This window comes from Ostrea edulis, chromosome 8 (assembly GCF_947568905.1).
Source record: "Ostrea edulis chromosome 8, xbOstEdul1.1, whole genome shotgun sequence".
NCBI classification, from domain to species: Eukaryota; Metazoa; Mollusca; class Bivalvia; order Ostreida; family Ostreidae; genus Ostrea; species Ostrea edulis.
Genome location: NC_079171.1, coordinates 66,885,633 through 66,903,071, shown reverse-complemented (window position 1 = coordinate 66,903,071; position 17,439 = coordinate 66,885,633). Strand labels below are relative to the sequence as shown.

Sequence of the window (17,439 nt, the reverse complement as noted above, 5' to 3'; positions counted from 1 at the left end):
GGATTGTTCTAGACTATACAAACATAATCGGTGTTTCTCAATTGGAGATTGATCAATCAGAACAATAAGAATTAAGTTATTATGCAATAACATTGCCTATCTTGAGATGTTGACGGAGGTATATAGCAGTGTAAGGATTGGAAACAAGCATGGTTACTTCAACGACACAGCATTTCTTGTTTTCAGTACCAAAGTGGATTATTTACGATAAATAGTTAGACACTAGGTCCACTTCTTACTTTCTATGCTATATGACCAGGGGTAAAGAAGATTGTTGAAGAAATACATACATTTTAAAGTCTTGATCCCATAATTAACGTCCCTTAGCGTAGGGGTCTTGAAATTTACAATTCCCAGTCTCCTTCACTTACAGATGTTACATACTAAATTTGGTCAGGATTGGCCCATTAGTTTCTGGAAAGAAATTATTAACGGATGATACCTGAAGGATGCAAACCAATAGCAATATATCACCTGAGTGAGTTTAACAACACGTAATCTTTTTAGGAGAAATGTGTTGTCACTTTTCAAAATACACAGCATGCCTTCAATGTGTCCATAACAGATATCCAAAGTTTGCGGAATGTCAAGTTAAAATTAATCACACCTAGTAGGTACCGTGCACGACTTGCTTATTCAAGAGGACCGGTAACGGTGCAATGTACCCACGTCAGACAATGCAATTCAGTCTGGAAGCATATTATACACTCTGAATTGATACAACACACATTCTGAATAAAAAAAAACCTTAAAGTGGGTCACGTTACACAAATCCATCTGACATGTGGAAGGATTATGTATTTCTCTTGATGGGGAGGGAACCATTTGATTTATCGTCAGCTATAAAGTAAGTCATGATGCACCACACGAGTTGAAATGTGAACTGATTATGCATTTTTCTGAAAGGGAGGTTGTGAACATATTTCAGGGCTTATCTTTTATTAAAAGATTGAAAGTTATTTTTTCATACAATTGCTTGTACTAACTGGACCTAATATATTACTTATAAACATTTGTGATAGAAATTGATATCACTAAACAGTAAAATACACAAACTGTGTTTAAATCACCATTTCATATTTCAATAGATAATTAATATCAATGGAAAGAGACCCATGGATTGCCCTTGGATCACTAAGTCCATCTGAGTCATCTTGCCTTCTCAGATAGGTGTGCGTATTTCATAAAGCTAAGATTCCTATTTGTTGTTTCACAGTAAACCAAAAATTCACTATTGGTTAAACTGAGAATGCATGTATATTGTATTAACAAAGTGTAATGTTCCCCAGGTGAAGGTCTGTGTTCACTGTGTTTATAAGGGGGGGGGGGGTTAGTTCCATTATGAAACTGTTTCTAAAATATGATGTACATTCATGTATCATTGATGTATGTTTCAACTAAATTTTGAATTAGAAGGAAAATTCAAACACATTGATTTATAATATTGGTATTATAACATGTGCACATTGTTTACTAATATATCTAAGAAAGAATAATCAACAGTGAAATTTCATTTACATCTGTGTAATATTATTGTATTTTAAAAGAAATGTACATGTAATGCACGAGTACATGTACTTGTTTTCGCTTAAATTCACAATTCAATTTCAAGTATGTTGTACAACATCCACTGCTCTGAGCTCATAAGTGAATTAATGTTTTTCATCCAAGTCCCAAATTTTGCAGTAGTTCTTTAATCTTCGGAACTCGATGAACCAATTTTAAAGTTGTGGAGTTGTGGGGGTCCAGGGTATATGTCATCATCTCTGTAAATGGTGTACCTGTTCAAAATATAGATACATATATTTAAATATAGCAAAAAAAAAATGAATATTTGATATAATCAGAGTCGTCTTTACAAACGTTGTCTGATGATTATCTAAAGAAAATATAGCACCTCGTTTGCTGTTAAATTTGTTGACTCGAAACCCACTTCAACCTGCACTGGTCCTATCTAACCTCAATTGGTCCTCAGGCTGATGCCTAGAAAAAATATCATCATAATTGATATTTGCACAGTTAGGTCTATATTATACCGTTGGGTAAGTAGACTGCGTCAGACAATGTGAATTTTAAAAATGTGTCTCACACATATTTAATGAAAATTTAAATACTGATGTTTCAAAATTATAAATTGCAATATATGAGATGACATATATATTTTGATAAACTGCCTTAGACTCAGCATATCTGTTTTATTTACAAATTGTGGGTCAAGAGAAGGACATACGTGTAGTATATATATCTTACTTATACATGCAATGCATACATTTGCTTATGAGAGGACATATACAGACTTGTAATTAATTTACATTATTTTTAAAAAGGTTTTGCCAACCTACATGCTTGTGTGAAACACGAAACCTCAGGTTTGATATATTTCTTAGGTGACTGAAATTTCAATGTAATAGTATACGTATACTACAGTCTAAGGAATTATAATTCAACAGATGCCTCGCCTTCCACTTTCTATCCGGTTCCTCCATACCCCTAGATAATCGTTCTATACAGCTATTTGTTTTTCATCACTGTTATACATGTAGTTCAATGTATGTTATTTTCGTTACGGTTATTTCCTTAACGATATTTTCTTAATAAAAGAGTTGTGAGAGCTCATGTTTACAAATGTGGTATACATACACATGACACCCGTTTACAATGACATGCACACGTGGGAGTTCTATTTTAAGCACACAACCTGGTGTGTCCATATGTCCGTGTTTGCCCAAACATAAATTTTGTATTGGATATAGGAGTTATGATATTGATCACTCACCGTTATCTTCACCTTGCATGTAATAAATATATACATAAAAAACAATACATCTAGTTTGTGTCGTGTGTTTAAACTTACAGATGTTACTATAAATCATGTTGTGAAATAACAGAGGAACTGTGAGTTGAACTTTTGAATCCAAATTGATGACATTATTTTTTTTTCACTCACCAAACGAAACTGTGATTTTGATGTCCAAGTTGAATGTATCTACCAAATTCCTCTTCTTGTAAGAAATTGTGTTTAGCCTCTCAATGATTGTATAGACATAATTTAATCTCTTCCAATGCATCACTGTACATAGATTACGATGCATCAATCAACAACTTTGTTTACGTAGTTCATCTATGTACATATATTGGTGGTTGGTTTAACATTTTGTTTGGCAAAAAGTTGCACACAGATGAAACATTTGACCTACCATTATTACAGACATTGACGTATACTTATGTGGCATATGCTGATTTTCTCTAGGCGAGTCAATTTCAGCAACAAAACACTATCGGAACCTCTTTTTTATTTTGCGACTAATCTATAATGGAGTAAGGAATTCCGGAAAATAAATTCACGTGAAAATACACAAGCTTTACTGATCACGCTATCCGTCGCTACCTTAAAAGAGTTATGAGAAACACCAACAGGACAGGTTGTCAATTCGACACAAAAGGCAAACAAGTTTCACTTGCAGATCAATGACAACTTTCCTTTAAATGGTGGTGAAGTAGTAGCTCAGATTTCATGGGGGATTGGGATTGACATCACTCAATTCAACAGAAACATACAGAATGGAACCATTCGTGTCAGACGAATGAGGAAAAAAGGTCATTGGACACGTGTCTATGCCAACACCAAGATCCAGTCTAAAAATGAAGAAGGGGATCAAAATAAAACTAGGCACTAGAGAAATTTACATCGGAGAGAATGTAACCCACAAAGAGACACAAACTAACATCATCAACAAAGCTGGACAGTTGGAGGAATCTAAGACGTTGGTGTATGATAGAAAGATCCCATTGAAGAAGGTATTTGAATTGAAGACAAAACGACAAAAGAAATTGGGAGTAATCAGAGTAACATCAGATGGAGAATATGAGAATGTCTTATGCAGAAATAAAGTTCTGCCTTTAACGCCTGGGGGAATATAAAACCTCTGATGTACACATACGCTACACCCTAATGAACATCCAACAAAAACGCCATTTCAAAGTCTGACATGATCATTCAGATATCTTAAACACATCATACGTCAGTTTATTGGTGCCCTTCCTTTATGACCCAGCCAATTATCTAATTGATGACAAATATATCACATATCATCCAGGGAAAAGAGTCAATGTACAGAGTATTGTTGAAAAGACAAGACTGTGCACACTTGGTCAATCACCTAGCACAGATGTTGATCAGATGTCATACACAGACACTAGACTGGAAGATTTGTCTGTCAGCTCCATCACAGACACAAACAGTGACATTCTGCTTCATAATGAAGTGAGATTGTTCTCTGGGGATGGTTCAGCTCGACAGTTTGAAGCAAGCTTGCAACGTTGTGGACATTTTAGCTGCACCTGTGTTGTACATGTCAATGATCATCAGAATTATGAATGCTGTTTCCGTCAAAAAGCATTTACGCTTGCTGAAAGAAGACATACAGTAACATCTGGAATCCTGTGGAAAAGGTTTAAGACTGGGGAAATCAATCCATTAGAAATATGTCCAAAGAAGATCTGATAGACGAGTTAGAATCGAGGGTAATTGATACTTTCCGTCTGAATAAGAAGCCTGAGCTACAAGATATCATGAATAGCCCACTACATGGAATACAAAAACCTCCAGCATTGATGACGAAATAACCAATGAAGAGTGCAGCAGAGCTAGGAATTCAGCACTATGAAGTGGTGGGATGTGAACCGTTACACGACATCACAAACGTAGTCCTGAACATCATAACTGAACTTCCAAGCCACATACAGATTCAAGCTGTCCAAAAAGAATTTGAAAATTTCTAACAACAATTGGAGACAAAAACCAAATCAAAGGCTCAGATGCCAGATTATATGCAGTGAAGTTGGCAAAATTCACAGAAATTTAATTTCTTCAACATCATATCTCCAAAAACATTTTTGATTTAGTCTCTTCTTTAGTAGAGATTATTTAAAAAAAATTGCTACAGATCGAAACAGAGCACTTTTCGCCTATACAATCAAACCTTTATTTTCGCCGTTCTTGGCAAATTAGTCACTGGCACACCTGTGAAGATGACAGCCAGAAGTTTATATGGTTCACATTTCCATAGTTTGATTGTACATGTATCAGATGTTTATCGCATTATATCCTTAAGGTAAATCATTCCTGAGGAAAAAGAGAGGGTCTTTTGAGATTGTAGGCGAATATTTGAAAATACAAGTAACAGGAATGTGTCGTATGTCATAGATAATGCTGTGATGCGATTTGAACCTGAACAAAATGATGAAGGAAAGATCAATTATTTTGCCATCCAAGAATCTGTAATTAGCCTACAAGCCAAACTCCTCTCATTACCACACATCGCAAGTATACCAAAGGACTGGTTGCATTCAAGGCCATGATTAGTACAAAGTCACCTTGAGAGAATTTCAGATTACCTGCTAAACCAAGATTTGTGGAGGTCAATTGCTGAAGGTCTGGAATTTCTGGATAGTCCAACAGAAACATCCCCAACTGTAGCTCCACCAAGACATCTCCGCTCCTCCTCAGTAAAAGCTGAGCAGTTATTTGTGAAAGATACTTGGAATATAGTGGTTCAACAGTATAGGAATGGAGAACTTTTTTTACAATTGCAAAGTCAAAATTTACAACCAGGATGGAAAATTGTAAATATGTTTCCCTAATCCAGGTAATAGTTTATTTGGTACCTTACAAATGTAGCATTCTTGTTTTTGTGACAACTCAATGATCTGAAATTTCAAAGGATATGCACATATATCGTTGCTACACTGTTCCTATGTAGTTTCCAGCTTCAAGATCCGCCACCTTGTTGGTAGATTAATTACTTCCTCCATGCACCAATGCTGCACCAGACATTGAACCTACAAATGGTAAAATAGATAGAAATCTATATATATATAGTTATTTTATAAGTTTTAAGTAATATTTATAATATCATTTTAACAATTTATAGGTTTCCGGTCACTAACCTTTGTCGTCTACTTCCAATGTCCACCACCATTACTTCAGCAGGTGTTGAAGGGATACCTCCTCCTAACACCACGGTTGATCGCCTCCACAGCAGCATTCCTCTTCCTTGTGCCACAGGCAATGTTGCACCCAGCAGCATTCCTCTCACTTGCGCCACAGTAACTGTTGCACCCAACAATACATCATTGTTCTACTCCATTAGGGGACCTACACATGGTAAGCAAATATTTCACTAGGTCTATATCATCCTGACGATTATATATTTGGTGGTGGGGGGGGCGCTTGAATTGAGGTTTTAAACACTGATGAGTCTATCTTAGACACAATATAAGTAGATCAGAAATACTTTGCACACTGCACTTTATTCACCATGTGCCCACTCAACTTTCTTACACACTAAGTACATCCTTTTAATGAAGAGTCATTGGCTAAGATCTAGAGTTAGGGAGTCAAGTTAGATGTGTCCAGTCACTAGCCTTTGCCGTCTACTTTCAGTGTCCACCATCATTACTTCAGCAGAAGTTGATGGAAAACTTCCTCGTTGCACTACTGTTGATCCCTTCCACATCAGCTTTCCTCTTCTTAGCCAGAGTCTGGCATACAACACTGCATATACAAATGGTAAACAACTATATGGTATATACTTGTCTCTTAATATGATAAATCGGGGTTTAATGTTAGGCATGTTGAAATCCGTACCGTAAATCACATACCTCACAACTTCTAGAGTCCAACAAAGTCAACACCAAAACTTCAGTAGGAGTTGATGGAAAATTCCCCACTACATGGTTTTCTACTATTCCACAAGCATCTCACAGCCTTGAATTTAGAAGAATTTCTAAGAATAGTAAGTAATCCATTGTCAAAAGTTATGAAAAGATGCAACAAACATATATAACAAGTTCTAATTAATACTTAAGGTAACTCCATATTTGCAGTTTTATCTGATACAAGTTTAAAATGTATATTTATTTCCATTCATTAGAGTTAAAACTAACAAATTATCAAATAAAATACATATGTCATCACACTTTTTAAAATGCGAGACGTACTTAAACAGAATCATATATCACCGTCAGAAAATTGTAATTTTCCTTAAGCAGCATTATCAAAATTCCATACAAACTGGTTGTGACGATATGGTAGCATTCATAACAGTTTCATGAAACTCTTATCTTCACAAAAATATACAAAATATAGAAAATAAAGGACATCTATCGATTAATAGACTTGATAAAAAATCAATAGAAACAGAGTAATTACCCTTGGATTCAATATTTTAATACGCATAATTGATTATTCATCTGTACCTGAGACTTTTGAAATATTTTATTTTTAATAAGATTTTTTACAATAACTAAAGGAAAAGACTCCAACAAAATATTGAAATCCTATCATGCATACATCTAAATAAATCATTGATTTTGCAAAATCTGATGACATCACAGGAGGGTGGAATTGCTTTAAACATAAAAGGGAAAAAACTATTTTAAAAAATCACTGTTTATTGAATAGCTAATACATAGTCTATAATAAAATCTGCGTAAAATCTAGAGAATGTTAACGTTCAATATCCTGATAATTTATTGAACGCTAACTTTGCATTGCGTAAATCGTGTGAGCCCGAAACATTCCGAGTATGTGCGTTCAATATTGACTTTACCATAACGACATAAACAACCCAAAATGGAAGACAACGGTCCTCCGAATCTGACACAGCCGGTATTTGATATTTACTTAAACATGATGTTTTATTGTACATAAATTATGATCTCCCCATTCACAAAATAAGTTTGTTTCATGCATCAATAACGGCTTTAATATTGAATAGTTATGAAATGCATGCTGATGCTGTACACTGCCAATATTGATGAAATATCATTTATTTTGGAGTATTTTGAATGAAAAGGGATATACTTTAAGAACTAGATACTTTAGCTATATACTAAAAGGGTTATTGAACTTATATTGGTGAATATTAGCACGAATTGGCTGTGAAAGTGCACGAGCCTGCTTTAACATCATACTCATTTAATATAAGAAACATTCAATCACACCTAGCAGGGCCCTAATCTATCAGAAAATTAATGATATATCTCTATCATATGGGTCTTATCAAAATAAAGCACACTCTCATGCCACAGGATACACCCGTCATAAGGTAATTTATACATATGTAAAACTTATATATATCTATGCAGGTTTATGGTTACCAGCTAAACAAAGTTAAGGTTGGTAGGTCAGACCTTTTTTGGTGTTATATCCGTGTACTTGTGATGTATCTTGACAGTTTTAAACAACCTAAGGTCAATTCAACTTAATTGATATATCATGATTGTTTATCAAATCAATAATGCATACTTTCTCCACATGTTTTGACCTATGTTTTGTGCTCAGTCGTAAGAGTGAGGGTACTTTAAAGTGTCAATAGCCTTCACGGGAAGGAACTTCCATTTTCAAAGGTAATATCCAAGAGACCCGATATTCTAAAATTGCCATAACATACAATGCCAATGAGCTAATACCACTATGATTTTCTATAAATACGGAGTGAAAACTTAGATATTACTTTTGTTATAGCTGTAACAGTTTCTTCCAAACAGAGTTGCAAAAGAAAATTGTTTGACTCATCTGAATAAGACGTTGCCAAATATTCGAAAGGTATAGTATCATTGAAAAAGTGACTTTTCTACATTTTTACGAAGGTCCTGTGGCATTGGGAAATTTTTTCGACATTTCAGCCAAATTCGGAAAAAAATCAATAACATTGTACATAAGTTCAACATTTATATCAAACATTATGTCATCCTTATTTTACACATCTCATTTTCTTCAACCTTCTAAAATTATCAGCTATTCCATCCAAGTCAGTTCCATAACTCTTTGCTAAGTCTCATATATATAACTCACATGCCATGTTTATTTTTTTTCAAAAACGATTTCCTTTCATCATTTTATTATTGGGAAAAATGCAAGCTAAACTGGGAAAAAAATGGGAATTTTTAGGAGTGGAAAGGGCCGAAATTCGGACCAAAAATGTGCCTTAAAAATCACTGTCGAATTAATTTACACTATGCAAGATTAATTGCAATTCACGGCGAATAGTATGTCAAATGATATAGATGATTATATATAAGCATCTCTACCAACATTCATTAAAACAGATTGACTTGATTTTTTTCCACAGCAAAAAAAAAAAAAAAATGGTACCGAGGACCTCATTGTTCGTTTGTTTGGGCACACAGGAAATACATCAAAAATATCAACTACAGGCGTTTCACTCACCAGGATCCATCTTTCGAGAAATACTATGATGCTGCTCTGGCAAAAATACAAACTCTTATAAGTAGGAAACACGGCGAACTAATGGAAATAAATCGAAATTTCCAGGATTTATTGTTTTCAGACAAACTTTTACAGCACTGGGGGGAGGGGTTATTATGGATAGTCTATGTTTTTGTACATAAAGACACTTAATTTGCATCATTTACCTTATTCAAATATACCATGTTTCATATGTATTACATGTTGTAATATATCAACTCTGTATTGGTAAACGATCTTTTATACTACATTTTAGCTTTTGTATATCTTTTGAACTTGACATACATTGTACAACTGATTCTTTCAAAGGATAACGTCATAATTGTATATATGGCTTCTTTTCATAAATCATTTTAAAGCCATAGTTGAGAAGTCATTGAACCTGTAGATGTTTGCATTGCTCATTCTGTTCTTTCTTTACAACTTTCAATGTATTGAAATGATTAAAAAAAATAATGATGTACTACTTGAAAACAATCTGACTAAAGTACAGACTTGTATCATTATATAGAGGATCTGATAACTCCGCATAAGAGCTCATGTTCTGGTGAACATTACATTGGGCAATGAAATCATAGCTTCATATTGCTTGTCTAGTATTTCGAAAGTCATTCCATTTTCATACATATGAGATGGTATCCGATGAGTTCCGATTAGCAAGTAAACACAATTGAAAATTTCGTCGATAAGTGCCACACCGAGGAAACATGTATTTTGTCGGATGCGTATATCTTCTGTGGGGTTTGTTTTCAACAAATTGAGAAAGCAAGTGACTGTAGTGAAAAAATCCAAAAGTTTCGCGAAAGTCAACTGCGTTTAAATGAAGAAAAGTGAGGGGTATCAGGAAACTGGGGGGTGGGGGGTGGGGGGGTGGTGGTGACAGATTTGGATGAAAAAGGCCTTGGAGGGGTTTGCAAAAAATGTTATCGACAGGTTGAATCTGTTATAAAAATTGAAGCCAAAAATGCAATCGTTAAAGAACGTTTTCGTGAAATGTTACAACTGCCGTCTCCCCGAAGAAGATCAATACCGAAAAGAATGCTCAGGGGCCCGGATACACATGTGCCCTCTACGAAGAAGAAATATCTCGATGTATATGTTGTGAAGCTAGTACACCTGACGCCCTTTAAAGATATGGTGAATACAAGAACGGATTCAACGAAAGCAGGGGTAAGTTATCTAATCATATTACTGTAATATCAATATGTATATGTAAATGTGATAAACATTTACAAATTGAAAATAAAAATCGCTAGGCCTTGAAAGAAGTGTTACTGCCATCACACTCTCGGGTACAATCCAAGACTATTTACAATTAAAATTAAATCCTTAGATATGGTAATTAATATCACATGTAGTAATTAGCAGATCAAAGGAAAATTTAGAAATCAAATACAACCCAGTCTTAGGGTGACTGTCAAGTGTCTGTATGTCAGCATACCATTAAATATATAATTAAATATTCAAAAAATATCTTAAATCATTTTTATTTGACAGCTGTCTATGCCTGGATATACTGCATGTATTCCTATTGCACCACAGGAAAAGCAAGATGGTATGTATAAAAATATGTGAATAATATTTGATAGAATGAAGGATTTAAACAGAACTTTCAATAATAAAGGTTTGTCATGAAAAGTAAAGAAAACACCTTACAGTGTGTCCACCTGGCAGTCGTTGTTTGAAAACAATTAACTTCTGTGACATGAAAAGTGTCAAGACTGAAAGTGCATGCTTTCATTATATATACCAGCTGTTGTACTTGACTTGTTTAGGAATATACTTTGTTTCGCATTGTGTATCAATGCTTATTTATCAACATTAACTATATAAGAAGCATTTTATAGGTACTATATCAGGCCAGTCAGAAATTTAAGTAATTAGAGGATATTATGAAATATGTGACAACATGGCAGTGTGTTACATGTGTCTTTGAAAGTTATCTGAATCTCAATGTAGTTCAACAACTCGCACATTTTTATACACAGCACCTGCGTTATCATACAAAGCATCTTGAGAACCCCAATCAGGATGTGACCAGAGAAGGAGTCACAGGGTCATATTTTGAAATGTTGTCCTACTAAACATAGCATTGTAATTTATTTTAAACACAGTTTTGGAAACAAAAGGTTATGTCACAATACAGCATAATACCACACAATGATTATTTCATTTGAAAACTATTTCTGAATCCATTCTTGGTCCAATTATTATGCAATCTAAAGCATATGATAAATAACATTTAGACATAAATTATGCTCATTTTTTTTTAAAGTTTTACCAACAATTCCGGAAATATGACAACTGAAACTTTAATATCAGCTTAGAGCACTTCATTTCCTTATATTAGCCTTTGTCAGAATGGAGTTAAATCAATGAATGCGGTGTTCCTACAGTCATATAATGTGTATGGCTGTTCAGGAAAACAAAATCAAGACATTGAAAGCAGAAACTGCAGATAATTGTATTTTAATGGTGTAAAAATTGACTTAAAATGATTTTATGAGAAATATGTAGAAAAGTGATTGTTTTCAATGAAATATAGAACTTGACTTATTCTTAGCACTACACTGTAGATGTACAATGTCAACAGTTGTATAATGAATGGACAAGAGATGATTGATTTCATGACAATGGAATGTAAGTAGTTTATGACATTACCTGTAATAACACATCATTTTCGTTGGATCTAACATATACAAATTTCGGAATGAAATGAAAGTGCAAAAAATCATATATACAACTACTGGATAAGGTGCATCAACAAATAAAAAAGGATTGAAGCGATATTTAGATTTTGAGACAAATAGAGATCAAAGCGACATTCAACCCACACCTTTACATGGGTCGATTGAGGTTAACTTGTAAATTGAAAGTGTAGCGAACGTTTTTACTGATCAGTTCATTACTAGATGCTAATGTTATACTTATTCACTAACATAGTATTTTATTGACCATGGTTCATTTTAGCTCACCTTAGCTGAAAGCTTAAGTGGGCTATTCTGATCGCTCTTGTCCGGTGTCCATCTGTCTGTCCAAAAACCTTTAACATGTTTAACATGTTTGACTTCTTCTCCAGACCCATGAAGCCAATTTCATTGAAAATTGGCAAAAAAATTGGCACAACTCACTCTTGGGTAAAGGGGATTAAACCTTGTTCACGGGAATGTTCTCTTCAAAGGGAAGGTAATCGATGGCTTTTACTAACATAAACGACGCAAGTTCAAGTGCAGAGAACTAGTCCACAAAAGGAGTCCATTTGCAGACAATTATTTGGTGAACATAACATACAGACATAAACATTTACTTCCATTCCGTCGGGTAAGGAATAAACAACTACAATCATGCGATTGTTTATCTACATGGTACACGAGACATAAAAATCTAATTCAATATTATGGAGGATTATTGCCAAGACTTGTCCAGTTTACATGCAAACATATACTATGTACAGTAATTAAATTTTCAAATGGAATAAACCTGGATTTATTCAATAACATATTTGATAACTTACAATATTTGAAGATCCAACTTGATGTTGGCCATTTTTTTTTTATTTATCAACTTTTGATTATTCAATGGTGTTGGTCTTCGTCTGTCGTCGTGCGTCATTCATTAACAATTTTACATTTTAACTACTTCCTGAAAACTACAATGCCAATTGTTATCATTTTTGCCTCAAACTGGACCAACCCGAAGAAAACAAGTCACAGAAAAAAATATGTTGTTTACTGATTGTTCACAAATCCCAACATTTTTCTGTAATTTATATATGCTTCTATTTATTCTGGTACACATAATTATAATTAGTATCATTACGAAGAAAACAGGACACTGTCTTTTAAACTGATAAAACAGTTTTGTATCAGATTATTTGTAGATGAAATGTTGCATTGCTATGAAACTGTAAACAATATATCCTTTACCTAAAAACAAACACTAACAAGTTTTGTGTAAATTTGAACCTTAAGTTGATTTAATCTCATCAAGATCCTCATCAGATTCAGACTCATATGATACAGAGTCATGTCACTGCTTGAGGTTTCCATTACATGTACATCATCTAAAGACAGATTTGTCATATACTTTTTCTAAAATTGTCGAAGAACATGAATTACAGGAACACCCTGTATCACAACTGCCACAACAAGTATGTATTCTGGTACTTTGTACCAGCTTTAACTCGCTCTCCGAAAGAAGTGGCTTAAGCAGTTGCAATATTCGGCAATCAGTTGAAGTGAGGAAGTCTTTTACGTCCTGGTCAACATTCCGTAGTTGTTGATCATAATACATCAAAATGGCAAATTATTGTTCTCCATCGCTTCCCACTCGCCCCGTTCCCTGGACAAAGTATATCAAACACCTCGGAGGTCCATATATTATAACATTGTGACATGCATAGACATTTACACCCATTCCCAGTGCACTGATAGCAACAGTAATGCGCAAAACACTGCCCTTAGTCAATTTTTCAAGGGTTTTCTTTTTTTAATTTCCTGTTGTTTCAGAATGAAACATCTCTACCATGTTTTCAATGTTAGTAACATATGATAGTTCAGAAACTATGAAGTTGTACACACACCCAACATCTCTTATTGAGATGCAATAAAATAATGTCCGCGGGAACTCCTTTTTTAAATCACGAATTGAGTCCAAAATCCACAACAAAGATATTTCAATGTTCGGGTCCACTTTCTTCACAATGTACTTGATGTTTTCTTTATTTCGGGAAACTGTAATGTTCGTGTAGTCCTTCAGTCCCAAAACTTTTATGAATCTATTTTTAATTGTCTTTGTGCAAGTCATGTTTAGTGCAAATAATGATGCCTCGGGAAAGTACGATCGGATCTCTCCAACAAGCCGGAACCACTTTCGGAACACTTTATCCTCCTTATCTGCTTCTAAACCACCCCTAAATTTGATAATAAAGGTTATGAATAAGAACTTAAATTAAAACCACTTAAACGAGTTTTAAAAAATGTAACTACCGATATTCCTTCCACTTCTTTGAGAAAATGGGTTGAAGTACACCAAGTAACAGTTCTTAATGCTGTTCGATTTTTTTTTACATGTTCTAGATTCAAGACATCCAAGTATGTCTATAAAAATCAAACAAAATGTGAGAGTTTAGATATTTATAATTTAGGGGATTTACAATGCTGATTGTTGGTTGGGTAATATGATTACATATTTTGCATAAAGACCTAAAACACCTATGGAGCAAAATATTGTGTCAATGATGTGCTAACAACTTGTTTGTCAATAGATGTGAAAACAAAAAAGATAAATAATACCAATATATTGATGGAAAAAATAGGACTGACAGTATACAATATCTCATTTGAGTTATTAACTCATAGGTTGTTTAAAAAAGCTGTCATAAATGTAAAATACATGAATAGGAAGACATTATCATCTTAGAACTGTGTGGAATTGATCTACTACGAGATCGGTTACATTAAGTCTTTGTATTGTTGATCTCCATTGGCCGTTTCCAACTAATGACTCGGGAGATGCATGGATGATGACTACTTTTCCTGCCTCTATCAATGCATCTGTCTCCTTGCCTGTGCCTGGAGCATTCAAGAGTGAATGTGCTTATAAATTCTTAACATTTCCAACACAATGTTTAAAGAATAAAATGATAACTATAAATGAACCAGCTCAACAGTGAACTTGGAATCAAATCTTGGCGGTGCAGTACAACATATAGTGGATAACACATTTCAAGTAAGAAGTTATTATCTGTTGTTAACGGTCTACTGCTTGTCAGAAGAATATATAAGTGTTCTGCATATCCAGTGTGATTTAGATGAGCCTCAGTGAACTTCCATTTAAGACCGACCACGCGATCCAATTTCAATTGAATTATATAAAGATAAACGAATAAATATATGCATGCCTTTAAAAGCAGCAGTTACTAATCCTATGGAAGTTAATTTTCTGACTTGGTCTGACATAAGAGACACCAAAGGACAGCAGACAATTATTTTCCCGGAGCTATCATCACGGAGTAAAGCTCTCTTCACTGGTAAATACGCTTGAAATGGGAGCGATTTCCCAAAACCTGTTGGTAACACGGCGACACAGTCCTTTTTCTCAAACATGCAGTCCAAAATTATCCGCTGTTCATCCTTGAAACACTTAACACCAACTTGTTTCAAAACTTCTTCCACTACTTGTTCAATATCTGCCATTTTTGTTTATACGCCACGCTTCATTTGAAATGCGTTATCTGATTGGATCAAATTATGATGCAATATGCAAACACAAAGTTCACCAGAACATGACCTCTTAAGGGGAGTTATCAGATCCTATATATAATAATAATATAGGTCTGTACTTGAGTCAGATTGCTTGACAAATGTATTGAACACCTTTGTTGCACACATGTGCATGTGTAATTAATTAGATCAACGTTTTTATTTGCAGTGCTTAATAAAATCCATTTAACACTTTTAATACTTAGTTACATCACTTTAATTAAGAATTGAAGAGCACTTAAGAGTTGTCCGTGGTCAATATCAATGGATTTGGATTTGAGGCAAAATTATATTCATTCACCGAATCACCATTTAATTACATTGCTTGTATAAGTCATTAAATATTCCTCAGTGGGCTTGCTTATTGCAACAGTGTTTTGGAATGTAAACTTACACATAAAAAGATAGTGCAAAAAATGAACAAAATGCATTGTTAATTAAACAATAGCGTAACTGGTAAATATATCTGTATAGTTCTTATCATTTGACGCGAAAAGAAAATTTAAAAAAATGTTGCATAGCATGAACTCCTAAGATTCGCACATTTGTATTATGAGGTTGAAACTGTAATGGTGCACTGTATTTTGGAGCATACTGTTGTCTCGAGAAATTTTACAAGATTCCATTCACTGGGGGCAGGACTACACGCCCCAGATTTAAATCACACCTATATTCATTTCTCTTTGGGACCTTTTACTTTATTACCAAATATTTATCTAGTGATACGACGTATTATCATTGAGTTCACTGTACATAGTTGTTTTTTAACGTCACCATCATCACAATATTTTTGAACATTCAGTGATTTCTCTACATTTTTACATGGGCCCTATGGCTTTCGAAATTGGGAAAAATAGTCGAAATTTATAAAAACAAAAAAAAAATTGTATAGTCCAAACATCAACAATTGTGTCCACCTTGTAAAACACAGTTAATTAAATCATCGCACGTACTTATTCATGAAGCTCTACGACATGTCGTGCATTATTTCATCTATTTTAGCAAAAAATATTTGAATTTAAATTAGTGTTTACAAACCAACGTCATTCGACCATTTCAAATAACAGTCACTTGTTCAGTTCAGACGTTCAGATCATCAGTTGACTTATTTCTAGAATACGTGTGTACCTACTATATCTATCATTCAAATAATCTCCTTTCTCTTTTACTTGCAAATGCTTTCAGGCATGTGATTATAAGGGACAGCTAATAACTTGGAACATTAATTAATATGCTTTAAAGTCATTCTGCACAAAGATAGTACACGAACATCAGATCCTACAGCTTTAATATGGCGAAAAGGGTAAAGCCCATCACACCCCTTCCCCTTACAGTGCTAGTAACACACATGATATGTATTTATACATGTACAAAAAAACCTTCATTTGGGGTTATTCAAAATATTTGGAAAGATTAGGATAAGCAAATAATAAAAATACGGGTAAAATGTAATTACTAAAACAGTAAACCGACATAACATGCTTTATAGTTTAAATTTATTCCTAATGCGGCGAAACTTGAACAAGTATCCTTTTTTGTCTGAGTCACTGGTATGGAACATACCTTTTTATTTGATTGTCTCATCGAACATCCTGCAATCAGTGTTGTGTGGACAAAGAAAATAAAAGTAAAACCGACAATGTAACCTAATCAGGACTAAGAACCCTTATTTCAAATTCATTGAAGGTTTAAAAAAATAAACTGCTTCGTTTGCAACTTCGGATACTTCCAAAACACACATGCTCTCACACATTATTGTGTTAAATCGTGATTCAACGAAATTAAATATTTCTAAAACAACAATAATGACTGCTGTTATCATTTCATAATGTACATACATATATCGTATCAAATAATTCCATTGATGGCACAGAACTTGCATTTTTCCAGCCAAACACCTGT

General features: G+C 34.1%; 1 long non-coding RNA gene across 1 annotated transcript; it reads right to left on the bottom strand.

The window, feature by feature from the left end:
- Window positions 1–1,435: 1,435 nt before the first annotated feature.
- Window positions 1,436–6,157, bottom strand: LOC125667542 (uncharacterized). Its single transcript, XR_008797774.1, has 4 exons — window positions 5,950–6,157; window positions 5,398–5,841; window positions 1,898–1,983; window positions 1,436–1,781 (listed from the first exon to the last, which is right to left on the bottom strand). It is a non-coding gene; the product is annotated as an uncharacterized LOC125667542 (long non-coding RNA).
- Between the last annotated feature and the right edge of the window lie 11,282 nt (window positions 6,158–17,439).